General features: G+C 40.5%; 1 protein-coding gene across 3 annotated transcripts in view; it reads left to right on the top strand.

Moving 5' to 3' along the window:
- Positions 1 to 14388, top strand: part of LOC124805170 (AMP deaminase 2) — a 467688-nt gene that overhangs the window by 269699 nt on the left and 183601 nt on the right. The window lies entirely within an intron of this gene.

Below are 14388 nucleotides of genomic sequence, written 5' to 3' on the forward strand. Positions count from 1 at the left end.
GCAAGCACCACACATTGGAGGGTCCTCTCGCCGGAGCAGGAAGCCGTGCGTCATAGGGCTGTGGCCTATTCGAAGCCGAGTTAGGAGAACCTCGTCCCGTCGATGGGACTGAAAGGAAGTACACCACACACGCATTGTGGGCTTGACTATACGGAGCTTATTGTCAGTCACTTCCAGCCACTCATCCTCCCACCGACGCATGACCCGTGAGCTCAACAGCGAGGTGAGTGCGTGCAAGGGGATAGCACACTGAGATACTTGTGGGGCGAGACACGCCTCCTTGGCTGCGAGATCTGCCCTTTCATTCCCAGCAATGCCGACATGCCCCGGAACCCAGCAGAAAGCTACAACCATCCCCAGTCGCTGTAGTCGGAGGAGGGCATCCTGGATGGTCTGGACAATTTTGTCTGCCGGATACAAACGTTGCAATGAGTGAAGGGCACTGAGTGAATCGGAACAGACAAGAAATTTAGGAGCGGAAGAATGTCTCATGTGCTCCAGTGCCCGCAAGATCGCAAACAATTCTGCATCAAAGACAGTAAAAGTGTGAGGCAGTCGGACCTTGAGGACACGATATGGAAAAACAACTAAGCAATCAACAGAATCCCCTTGTTTCGACCCATCCGTAAAAACAGCTACATAGTCGTAGTGCTCAGATAAAATGGCAGAAAATGCTGCATTAAAAACGGTAGCAGGAGTGCAATCTCTCTTGTACTGCAATAAATCTAAAATCACTCCGGGCCTCTTCAGTAACCAGGGTGGCAGGCGGTTAAAACCTTGGATTTAGGGTTGTACAGACTCCACACCGAGGGACTCTAGTACACGTTGCACACGGATCCCAAACGGCAACGTAGCCCGGGGACGGCGGGAAAGAAGGCGGTCCAGAGGTGGATGGGCAACAAGACGGTGAACAGGCGAGCTGGGAGCTGCAAGAAACTTACAAGCCTGGCGCACCAGCAGGAGCTGCCGCCGGATGGTAAGTGGCGGTTCGCCAGACTCAGCACAGAGGCTGGGTACGGGACTGGTCCGATAAGCACCCGTGGCCAGTCGGATCCCAGCATGGTGAACAGCGTCAAGGATCCGCAAATAAGATGGCCTGCTGACCCATATATTGTGCACCCATAGTCCAGCCGTGAACGCACAAAAGCTCCATAAAACTGTAGGAGACGCGCCCTGTCCGCGCCCCAAGACCTGTGGCTGAGGCACTTGAGGATGTTCAGTGCCTTCAGCGTTCTGGCTTTCAAGTCACGTAGGTGTGGCAGCCATGACAACCTGGAGTCAAAAATTAGGCCCAGAAACCGCACTGTGTCTCTGAAATGTAGGATCGTATCCCCCATATGCAAGGCAGGCAAAGTAAAAAGATGACGAGAACGATTAAAATGAACACAGACACACTTATCTGCAGAAAACCGAAAACCCGTCTTTGCAGCCCACTCCTCTAACCGCCGCACTGTTAGCTGCAACTGACGGCTCACGGTTGCAACACTGGTGGAGGAACTGAAAACAGCAAAGTCGTCCACAAATAAGGAGTACTGTACTGGACTCCTCACTGTAGACGTTATACTGTTGATGGCTATGGCAAAGAGGGTAACGCTTAAAACACTGCCCTGGGGGACACCGTTCTCTTGCTCAAAGCGATCAGACAGTGTGTTACCAACGCAGGTCCGAAAAAACCGCTGAGACAGGAAAGACCGAATGAAAATCGGGAGGCGGCCACGAAAGCCCCATTGATGCATTTGTGCAAGAATACAGTGTCTCCAAGTAGTATCATATGCCTTACTGATATCAAAGAAGATACCGATACAGTGATGCTGACGGAGAAAAGCCTGCTGAATAGCCGCCTCTAGGAGGGTCAGGTTGTCGACTGTGGACCGAAATTTTCGGAATCCACACTGAAAGCGGCTAAGGAGCTGTCTGGTCTCTAACAGCCAGACCAGACGCCGGTTAACCATCCGTTCCAGGGTCTTATCCGACACAGCTTGTCAAGGCGATACTACGATAACTACCGGGACATGTGCGGTCCTTCCCTGGTTTGAGGAGAGGGATGAGAATTGCCTCCCTCCACGAGGTGGGGAACACTCCTGTCTGCCATATGAGATTAAAAGATTCGAGGAGGACATCCTTTTGTGTAATTGAGAATGCTTGTCACCAGCTATGGAAAATGGTACTCTGTGATTCGAAAACAATTTTTATGGAAACTGCAAATAGGAAATAACATCCAGCTGATAGGAACAGAAACCGTTCATCAAGAAAGTTCCAGAGACTGATTTTATTTCTGGCGTATCAGCGGCATCAGCACAGTGACTATGATGGCAGTTTGAACTTTGAACTAACAACTGTAAACAACAGACGTGCATTCAACCAGTAAGTTGTAAATAGGCAGCGTTGAGTAGTGGATGTGCGGCCGTAATGCGCCAAGATTGTTGTCACAAATAACACAATCAGCAATGAACTAAACAATTCTAAATCGAATGTTTAAGACGTTGTTCAAAATATTTTCAAGAAGAGAAAATTGCCTTCAAAGGTTATTCTGCACACTTTGACCCCCAAACAAAAAAGACATGTCGACACGCTATAATTTGATTGAAACGCAAAATGCAGACTTTTTTTCTGGATAAGATCTCCGTGGGTAAAGTGCGAACCCATCACAAAACGACAAAACGAAGAAGTGCAAATTGCTCCTCTGATGATTTGGTAAGACCAAAGAAGGTGCGAACGTGACTTGTGAGTCGAACAGCATCCGAAAGAAGGACTTCCCTGACAACTTCACAAGGTTGTATCAACGCTGTGTGCAATGTACTCACGTGGGGTCGGGGTGGAAGGGGCGACGGAGAGAATTATGTAGAACACCTGAAACATTAAAAACACCATCTCGACATTTCTGTTTATTGTTTTTATTATTAATTCACTAACGAGATATATTGCAAGAATAACTATCCGTGATAGAACATAGCCCTTCGAATTTTTCGTCTTTACGGAATGTAGTCATAAAGTCATTCTTCGATGGGACTTCTTGAAAGCATCACAAGCCGTCGTAGATTGTGGAAGGTGAGCTACAGTTTCATGAAGCTCTATGGGCGATTGTTCGACGTTGAAGGCGTTATTATCCCGCCATTAGAGGGTCCCAGTCGTCTGTCTAGCATCCCTGTTTTTTGAACACGTTCTAAGTTGATTTCTGAACGAATCATAAGTTGATTTTTGAATACATGCATAGTGTACGTGATGTCCTTGCCCGAGGAGTCCCCGTCGCATCTAGAAATAAAAAAGCTTTCCCGCAGACTAAAGGGGACGGGGCTATACGAGCTAAGCCGAATAACCCGAACGGATGACTGCCAGTAGCTCTTTGTTTATATGGTTGATTCAGTGTGCGAATGATAAGCGTTGTTATAATTATTAGCAAAATCCTTAAATTCAGACTACGGAGTGGAAATAAACAACTAACAGGAATAACAGGCAAGAAAGATTACATATTAACTTCTCGGTGTATCCAAGAAAATGAAATTTTGACAGAAAATTTTTGCCAGATGGCTACACTACCAAGGCTGTGTTCACAGTGGCACAGACAAGTCCTCAGACACTGTCGCCAGAGGTCGCCCGAGAACTATGGCGGATAGCGTAGTCATAGTGCGTCCGATTTCCTTCGTCAGTTTTGGATAGGGTCAGTGAGGTTAGATTAAAATATATTATATGTATGAAGTAGGTTAGATTTTAACCTCTTTGAGTGGGGTGGATTCCACAACACCTCTGTGCTTGGATATGAGTGCTGCATATCGGCTTCTGCTAATTAAAGAGATGCCGAATGCAATTTGAATGAGCTTTCTTGTCTCTCAAAGAACCTGGCGACTACTGCATACTCTGTCCTCAGTTATCGGAATTACCAGACAAATTTTACGAATGTATAAGATGACAGGAGAAACGTTCTGTTACATACTCGAGATAATTCGTGTTGATCTCAAAAAGCAAGTTACATACACTCTGTTTCGCTATATTTATTTAAAGTTGTGCAGACGTACGCAAATTAAATCCAATGACTGTCATTTAGCACTCGAGTGAAAAACAAGCATAAAGTGTAGCATAAGATATTCTGAAAACCTAAAGCACTTAAAAGTGGAAATACATACCGTACACCACAGTTGCAAACCACTTCATATTAGCAGAATCTCTACCTTACTGACATAAAACACCAGTAAGCAGTAATAATAATAATTTGTAGACTATTGATGACAACTTACCACAAAAAAGATCCAGTACAGTAGCTATAAGCATATAAAATACTCCACCCTTATTTTTTGAGGTTGTAATCTACACCTAAAATTTCCAATAAAGATTTGGCCTATTTGAGGTTTAGAATAAACCTGCGATTTCAGTGCATAGATTCCGAACTATATCTCGATTACGATATCTGTTTATTATGCTCCATATTTTGTGTGCGATAACGTCGGTCAATTTGACCAAAGAAAACAAACTGCTTTTAATTTGACCGATTGTTGTCCAAAGCTAGCGACAAGATCGGCTATATTGTGCCCGCGCACGTATTGGCGTATTGATTTGAAAAGATCGGCCTGTCTGCGGTCGATGTCGGCCGTCGGCCGAACCCACCGATATCGGAGCTACTGTGACCGCAACCTTAGGCTGTGGTCACAGTGGCATCGACAGTGGTCTTCAGATACCGTCGCCATAGGTCGCCCGATAACTTCGGCCGACAGTGTGGTCATGATACCTCCTATCTTCTTCGTCAGTTTTTAGCAGGGTCAAGGAGGTTAGCTTATGTTAGAATCTATTCTGTGTGTGAAGTAGGTTAGATTTTTAACCTCTTAGGGTTGGGTGTATACCCTAACGCCTCTGTGCTTGGATACGAGTGCTGCATAGCGCCTTCTGCTAAGGAAGAGACGCTGAATGCATGTGAAGATTTCCTGTAACGTAAAGAACATCGCGAGTACTTTACACTCTGTCCTCTGTTATCGGAATAACCAGTCATGTTTTACGAATGTATGAGATGACGGGAGAAACATTCTGTAACATACTGGGGATAATTCGTAGTGACGTTTGAATAGGGATGTGGAAATGGAGATGGATTAATAATTGCTTGAATAATTGGAAAAATTAATTGGAAACAATAGTTGAGAAAATGTTGAAAGTAATTTATGAATCTCTGAACAATCTTGGGTGACCTTTAACCGATACCAATATCAACAGACCTTGTATATCATTACATTCAAGGTCAATCGACATGATTTGCATTATATATTACTGCTTCCGGTAGTGTGTTGTACCAAATAATCACTGCGACCATTGAAACTGTCCATCTGTCTATAAGTTCTTAAACAAACGAAGCACGTTATTTTTAGTATAAGTAAATCATGTTCAGTAAGTGCCTATCAAGTCTGAGTCTTTAAGTCATTACCTTCTCATTAATCCCATTGTGTTTAGTCTTGAGTGTGACAATGTCGATGTAGGAACGCTTCTCCAGATATGGCGGTAATTATTCTTGTCTGCACAGAACCTCTTGATGCAGGTTGGTTCAAATGGCTCTGAGCACTATGGGACTCAACTGCTGAGTTCATTAGTCCCCTAGAACTTAGAACTAGTTAAACCTAACTAACCTAAGGACATCACACACATCCATGCCCGAGGCAGGATTCGAACCTGCGACCGTAGCGGTCTCGCGGTTCCAGACTGCAGCGCCAGAACCGCGCGGCCACTTTGGCCGGACTCTTGATGCAGGATCTCGGCGGAAAGTGAAATGATGAACCGATAGGAGTTGAACTTATAACTGTGCGAATAAATATTCCTTTTCTAATAATTTTTATAATACTTTTAATGAACGGTTAAAATACACAGTTTTAACAATGCTGGGACATTGGATCCAAGCATACGTCCGTACTCTACCACTTCCCGAAACAAAAAGGATAAAGATACATGAAGTAATAAAGTGAACAGCGTATTTCTTACTTTGTTTCATATAGATAATTAATATTATCCTTGCCACAAAACAACTCGTTAATTTACTTTTGACGGTGTCTTTGGTTTGTAGCTCATTCAGTTTACATATAGCTTTTATATTTATATATACACCGGGTGATCAAAAAGTCAGTATAAATTTGAAAACTTAATAAACCACGGACTAATGTAGATAGAGAGGTGAAAATTGACACACATGCTTGGAATGACATGAGGTTCTATTAAAACAAAAAAAAAACGAAGTTCACAAAATGTCCTACAGATGGTGCTGGACAGCAAAACGTCTGTGACTGCGCATGACAATCATGTATAAAAGGAGCTGTAATGAGAATCAGATGCACCAGCAGTCGCAGCATGTTGACGTTACCTGAAAAGGCGCTTTTAGTGAAGCTGTATTATCAGAATGGGGAATGTGCTAGTTCAGTGTTACGATCCTATCGCCATAGGAAGGGGATTTGAACGGGTAAAGGTCCGTTGACAAATGCAGCTGTGGCGAGAATGATTTCAAAGTTCGAAGCCACGGGTTGTTTAGACGATAGCCCCATAGTGGCCGACCGAGCACAAGGCGTAATGCTGCTGGGACAGTTCAGGAAGAAATGGCGACTGTAGCGGGTTCGTCTATGCACGGGGAAGTCAGCGGTCGTGCAGTCGCACGTCGGACCGGCATTCCGTACACTACTGTTTGGTTGGCACTGAGGCGTACCCTCCGATGCTATCCGTACAAAATCCATCGGCATCGTGAACTGTTACCTGGCGATTTAGTGGAGCGGAGGGCTTTTGCTGTGTGGGCGTTTCAAAAGATGGCGGAAGACGACGATTGGTTGAGTAACGTGTTGTGGACCGACGAAGCTCATTTTACGCTCCGAGGGTCTGTCAACGCCCACAACTGCAGAATTTGGGCTACCGAAAATCCTAGAACTGTCGTTGAAACTCCATTGCACGACGAGAAGTCACGGTATGGGTTGGATTTACCCCATCTACCGTTATCGGGCCTTTTTTCTTCGAGGAAATGTGTGATTCTGGTTTTGTAGAATAGAATTGAGGAGAAGAGGAGTTTTTGGCACAACTTGACAAGAAGAAGGGACCGGTTGGTAGGACATGTTCTGCGGCATCAAGGGATCCCAAATTTAGCATTGGAGGGCAGCGTGGAGGGTAAAAATCGTAGAGGGAGACCAAGAGATGAATACACTAAGCAGATTCAGAAGGATGTAGGTTGCAGTAAGTACTGGGAGATGAAGAAGCTTGCACAGGATAGAGTAGCATGGAGAGCTGCATCAAACCAGTCTCAGGACTGAAGACGACAACAACAACAACAACAACAACTGCTACCATGATGGGTGAGAGGTACGCCGAAATGTTACAGAATCGCATCATCCCCAGCCTGGCTGATAAACACCTGCTGGAACGTACGATGTTTATGCAGGATGGCGCTCCACCCCATATTGCTAGACGCGTGAAAGATCTCTTGCGCCCGTCGTTTGGTGATGATCCTGTGCTCAGCCGTTATGTTCGAGGAAATGTGAGACATGTTATGTGGTCTTAAGTGTGCCACGCCTCTTCACACAGCATTCTTCCACTGCACGTCACTGTATTTCGCTCTGCGCAATTCAAACTTGCATATTTTGTAATGGAAGCCATCAAATCTGTATTCACGACAGCGGAAATTAAAACATCGATATATATGTTGTGGTTCCAGTAATTGCTTCTGAAACAATGAGTGGCTTCTTCTGCACTATAGGGTGCAATGGCATGAGCTGTGCTGCACTCAGTGTGGCGTAGCAGTTAGTGTCACTAGCTGTTGTGCTGTAGCTTGTCAACTCAAACCCGATCACAAAAAAATTTGTTATTTAGTGTTTATCATTTCTGGAAAGACCTCAAAATTCCTGATGTCAGTAATGTTTGAATGCTCTGGAATATTCCAGGAGTTGAGTTCTGTTCTGTCTGTACATAGGTGTTTACAATAAAACGTCCTTCCAGTGCTACGTGCTGTATTTCATTGAGGACCCTACTTTTGTATTTGGACGTAATTGTGGTTATGGAGTGACAATATACAGTTTGAACAGTATCACAAACATTTGATGAAGAAATCACTCCAACTTCTTTCAAGGAAACAGTGAAATAATTAACACACTTAAAAGCTCGAGTTCTAATGGGATTTGTAACATTTTTGCAAAATATTAAAAACATTTATGTCTGGTGTAGCTACCATATTCAAAAATACATTTAATGTTTCATTTACGCAAAGTATCTTTCCAGACAGACTTCTTGTAAGTTTTGGAGAGGGTAATGTATTTGAGAATAGCTGAGCACATCTGAATGTATAGGATTCTTAATCACAATTTGGATTCCAGGAGGGCCCTTTCATTGAACATGCCATCTACTATTTCACTGACCATGTGTTAAAATATCTAAACAACAATATTTCACCTGCTAGAAGTCTTTGTGATCAGCCTAAAACATTTGACTGAGTAAATCACAAAATTATTTTGGAGAAACTTGACGTTCAAGGCTTTTGAGGATGGATGAAGCAAAGGGTTACATGAGGTAACTCGTGCAGATCTTGGAATGAATCTTCTGAGTGTGAACAAATTACTGAGTGTTCCACAGTGTTCAATTGTGGGACATTTACAGTTCTTGCTGTGTGCAAATGACCTTCCATTTTACACCAATAAAGCAGAAATAGTGCTTTTAGACGTTGATAAAAGTATTATAATCAATCCCAACAGAGAAGTGACAATAGAAGAAGTAATAAATCAAATATTTGAAGTATTATTGATTGGTTCTTGGTAAATGGTCTGTCATGTAGGAAAAAAACACAGTGCACTCAGTTCTGTACAATGCAAGATCTATCGTTGTCAGTAACACTACGAATAACACTAAGAACAACCATAGGAATAGTGCTCGAGGGAAAAGAATGTGTTAAAATGATTGTTCAAAATTTCTGTATGTGTGTATTGGTCGAAACTTGAGTTGAAAATAATGTTATTAAAGATCTGCACAAACACTTCAGTAATAAAGCATTACTATGTTTACTTCCATTAATTTATATCATATTGAATAATTTTCTGGGGCACTTCCACAAATACACACAAAATATTGCACAGATATTTAATTTCCATCCTCAGACTTCATGTAGCCAAATGTTTAAAAAGTTATGCATACTAACATCACCTTCAGTCCATTTAATCCCTTACACAATTTATCATGAAGAATCAGTTGCATCTTAAAAATAATAGTAGCGTTCATAAATATAGCACTAGGAAGAAAATAGCCTCCACTTTCCACAATTTAACCATCTTGCACAGAATGGAGCAAAGTGTGCAACCATAAAAGTATTTGACCACATTGCTTCTGCAATGAAAGTGTTGACAGATAAAAGTTTTAAAATCAAATTGTTGTTATTTCTATTGGCAATTCTTTCTTCCACACATCAACTTCTGAATAGGTAGTATGCATATTAGTGGATTACATTCATCAAATTTGATCGCAAATTAAGATTTTAGAAATTCTCATTATTCAAATACACAGCACATTGCCTTGTTTTCACAGTGATAATGTCGCTTACTTGTAAGCTTACTAACATTACCACATCATGGTTAGTTGTCACAAATTTGGTTCATGAAACATTAAAAAAAAACTACACTGTACAATAGAGGGGGTTGAGACTGCATCCTCACCTTAAGCCCTGTCTAATCTGAACATTTTGTCCTTCTACTCTGGTTGTTTCTTCTTGGTTCCTGCTTGTGGTGTGAGCACGTATATCTGTTGGTATAGGCTGCAGTAAATTGTAATGAGAGAAATTCTTTCTTTTAACTGTTTACAGTAACTCACTCTCTACCTTACCTTCCTGTTCATAACAAATTGTATTTCTGTTATACCATCTTCTTTCCATTTCACTTCATCAATCCACAACATGGCAGGAGAGCTTCTGTAAAGTTTGGAAGGTAGGAGGTGAGATACTGGCAGAAGTAAAGCTGTGAGGACCGGGCGTGAGTCATGCTTCAGTAGCTCAGATGGTAGAGCACTTGCCCGCGAAAGGCAAAGGTCCCGAGTTCGAGTCTCGGTTGGACACACAATTTTGATCTGCCAGGAAGTTTCATATCAGCGCACACTCCGCTGCAGAGTGAAAATCTCATTTCAGGCCACAACATATCTAGTTTGAGCCTGTTTTTAATATATAGTATTGGCAGTCCCCCCACACAGAAAACAGAATGAGGGGTATAATCTAAATTTTTTTCCAATGTAGAGATGATCAGGACAGTTTTTGCCAATTCCAGGCTTTATTTTCCGTGGAAGACATTATATGTCTTTAATGTTGCCTTCTGCATCCACATACTGCTGATTCTTCTATCTTTAGGAGCAACTTTGCACACTGATAGATGCTGCCCTCTCTTTCTGCTCATTTGCACTTTTTTGCAAGGCCTTTGACAGAATGAGGGTGGCTGTGTATACTGGAAGTCTTTCACAATGCCACCATTGGTGACAATTTATATTACAATTATATATATATAGTGGCTGGAATTGAACCTGGAACCCAGGACTTTTTAATTTGTTGTCAAAGACACTACCCTTATACATCCGTGACTGACTGTGATTATAGAGTGCCAATTCACATAGATCTCCCCCTCCCTGCAAACACACATACCCCCTCTCCAATGGTAGAAAGGGGCAGTAACAGATATTATTTGGATCTGGTGGAATTAAAATTAGTAACACAATCTATCTTTCTGTGTGTATGCTTTACAAGAATCACAGTTCATGAATCAACATCCTCCCATCTTTACACAATACCACATGTTGAGTAGAAAGGCACAAATGTAGAAACTGTTTCACGCTGTGTTTGTACAATGGTCTAACACTCATCAGATAGATAAGAGATATTGTTGAACACCATTCTCAAAGTAATTGCTACTAGAGTCTGATTAGCTACCATGTTAACAGTCTATGATGCATGTCATCCACCTACATTTATAGCACCAGGAACCAACAGAGCTAATAAACCCATTACCCCTAACCTTTCTCATTTTGAGCAATTTTAACACTCAAAACTTTTTGTGGAGCAACTAAATGGTTAGAAAAACACATTAACGTATAAGACATTTGTCTGTTGAATAATGGGGTACCAATGCACTTCATTTCTGCATGCTGTACTTTCTCTTCTATTGATAATTCCTATGCAGCTCCAGCCACATACCAATGATACAGTGATATGTTCATGGCAGTCTGTGTGATGCTACAGTTATCCCATCACATCTTTGATCCCATGACTCAAACTTAGTGGAAGATTGCCATTCTGGTCATTATAAATGTAAAGTGACAGCGTGTGCCCAGTCCAAGCCTGAAATGAACCTTTAAGCCATGTTGACAGGACAAACAAAGTGCGTAAACCACACTGTTTCATTCACAGTGCATACTGTTGAACTACACTGATAATTCAGGTGTACTTTTACCTCCTTTGCAGAGCTGTCTGTACTTAATGATTTCTTGTAATCAATAGAATACTGTGAAAGAGTTTTCTGATAGTAAAAAAAGGAAAAGTAACACAAACATGGCATGTCATGAGGGTGATGCAATTTTTTTTTTGAGCAGTTTATTTCCTTCTAAATTTGCCTAAAATATCCTTGCATGCACTTGCAAAATACAGCTTTATCTTATTTTCACCTTTGCTCAACAAATCAAGGATATGTTCTTCACCCATTTCTACCCTAATTTTCAGTTCTGGAAATCTCTCTTCCAAATTTTTGCTTCAGTGATACTTTGGGACTTCTCTTGCAAGTAAATGAATCTATTTGATTACTTGTCTCTCTCACTTTCAGAAAGTTTTTGACAAAATTCAATTTGATATGTAGTGAGGTTATGTAATATTTTTTAAAGACAGTCACACAGTTCATAAGATCATGTGTCAACTTTTATGGAATGGTTAACAATATAATCTCTACTGATATTCATGGCTGAGTTAACCAACTTACTAATTTGCCAATGTATTATGAAAAACATCTCCAGATAACTATGCAAGCAAAGCACTTAGTGTCACAGCACATTGCAACACAGTACACTGAAACTTGGGCTGACATTAGTGAGTGAAGAAAACATCTCAGCTTACCTCTTGTCTTGAGATCACTAGCTCAGTTTTTGTTTGTAGAATTACCTATAGAGATTAAATAGAATACTGCAGCAGACCAACTTTTGTCATGTTGGCTATAGTGAGTTTCTGATGGAAGGACCTTAGAACAGTAACTTTCCTCAGTCAGTAGGTCAGCTGAAACTATAAGTGTATTGTCTTCACTCCTAGTTGAGTTAATTCACCTGTGACCAATTGCAACAGGATTAATGATTTCAACAATAAATGAATTTTTACCCAAAGTATGAATGAAAACATTTTTTAATAATAGTGATTGTAGATTGTGATCTGCTCTTGAGCCTTTTGTACACAGCTTTAAGATGATACCAGTAATGCATAAACATATGCAGCAAAATGATTCTTTGTACTATATAGTGTTTTGCACCCTCTTAGATAGAACATTGGTACTTGAAATAGCTTGGATCGGTTTGTATAGATTAGATTAAACTAGATTAGATTTACTTTCATTCCAATTAATCCATAGTGAGGAGGTCCTCCAGGATGTAGAACATGTCAGAAAAACAATAATACATGACAAATATTTACAACTAAAACAAATAAGCTAATGTACCTTCCACAGGTATCAGTTGGAATGATATATTTTAACACTATATGAAAGGATCGTTTTACAGCACTCATTTATTAAGTTCACATTAAAGCACTGAATTTAGAATTTAAAAAAAAAAATGTTTTTTTATTTATAAGGTAATAAACATATAACTACTACAATACTTATTTAAAATGAACACATTACTGTACTGAAGTGATGCAGAAGTTAGATTGTACTTTACACACACACACACACACACACACACACACACACTCTCACACACACAAAAAAAACAGTTCTACTGAGAAATTCATCGATAGAGTAGAAAGAGTTGGCCACCAATAAATCCTTTAGGCTTCTCTTAAACTGAATTTCATTCGTTGTTAAGCTGGCAAGTTGTTGAAAATGTGTGTTCCTGAGTACAAGAGTAAGTGACTTTAAATCCTTGTGAAGATTATTCTTATTTCTAGTACTGAGTCCATGAACTCAGCTGTTGGTTTGAAAAAGTGATATATTTTTAATGACAAATTTCATTAATATATTGGGAAGCAGTAGTTAGTATCCCTAGTTCCCTAAACAGGCTTCTGCACGATGTTCTTGAGTTCACACCACATATAACTCTTACTGCATGTTTTTGTGCCCAGAAAACTTTAGCTTGGCTTGATGAATTACCCCAAAAAAATAATCCCTTATGACATTATGGAATGAAAGTAAGCATAGTATGCCAGCTTTTTCATTTTTATATCCCCTATGTCTGACAGAGTTTGCACTGCAAATAGAGATTTGTTTAGATGCTTCAGCAGTTCTGTGGTGTTCTTCTCCCAGTTGAATTTATTATCAAGCTGTAATCCTAAAAATTTAATGCTCTCCACTTCTGTCTGCTTGTCATCATACGTTAGGCATCTACTCGTGGGGCACCCCTTACAAGTTCTGAACTGCATGTAGTGTGTTTTTTCAAAGTTTAGTGACAAAGAATTGACTAGGAACCAGTGATTAATTCCCACAAATAATTTACTAGCCCATCTTTCTAAGACTTTTCTTGATTTGCTATTTATTGCAATGTTTGTATCATCAGCAAACAAAACAAACTTGGCATCTGGTAATGTTGCTGATGAAAGGTCGTTGATATACATAAGAAAAAGTAAGGTGCCTAAGATGGAACCTTGTGGGACACCACATGTAATTAGTTCCCAGTTGGGTGATGTCTGTTAGCTTAATATATGTCTCTTTCGTAATAACACCATTAGTTTCCTGCTAGAGATATAAGATTTGAACCATTTTGCAGCATTTCCTGTTTCACCATAATATTCTAATTTACTTAAAAAGATATTGTGATTTATACAGTCAAATGCCTTTGCCAGATCACAAAATATACCAATCGCCTGCAATTTTTTGTCTAATGAATTAAGTACATTTTCTCTGTAAGTGTAGATAGCCTTCTCAAAATCAGAACCCTTTAGAAATCCAAACTGCGACTTTGACAATATGTTACAATATTTGTGATAAGATGGTTATAAAGCTGATTGTACATCAACTTTTCTAAAATTTTTGAGATTGCTGGCAAAAGTGAAATTGGATGGAAATTTGGCGCCATTTCTTTATCTCCCTTCTTAAACAGTGGCTTAACTTCAGCATATTTCAACCATTCAGGAAATACTCCACTGATAAACGATGGTTTACACAGATAGCTTAATATGTTACTTAACTCAGACTCACATTCTTTAATTAACTTTGTTGATATTTCATCATACCCACT

Source organism: Schistocerca piceifrons, chromosome 1 (assembly GCF_021461385.2).
Source record: "Schistocerca piceifrons isolate TAMUIC-IGC-003096 chromosome 1, iqSchPice1.1, whole genome shotgun sequence".
NCBI classification, from domain to species: Eukaryota; Metazoa; Arthropoda; class Insecta; order Orthoptera; family Acrididae; genus Schistocerca; species Schistocerca piceifrons.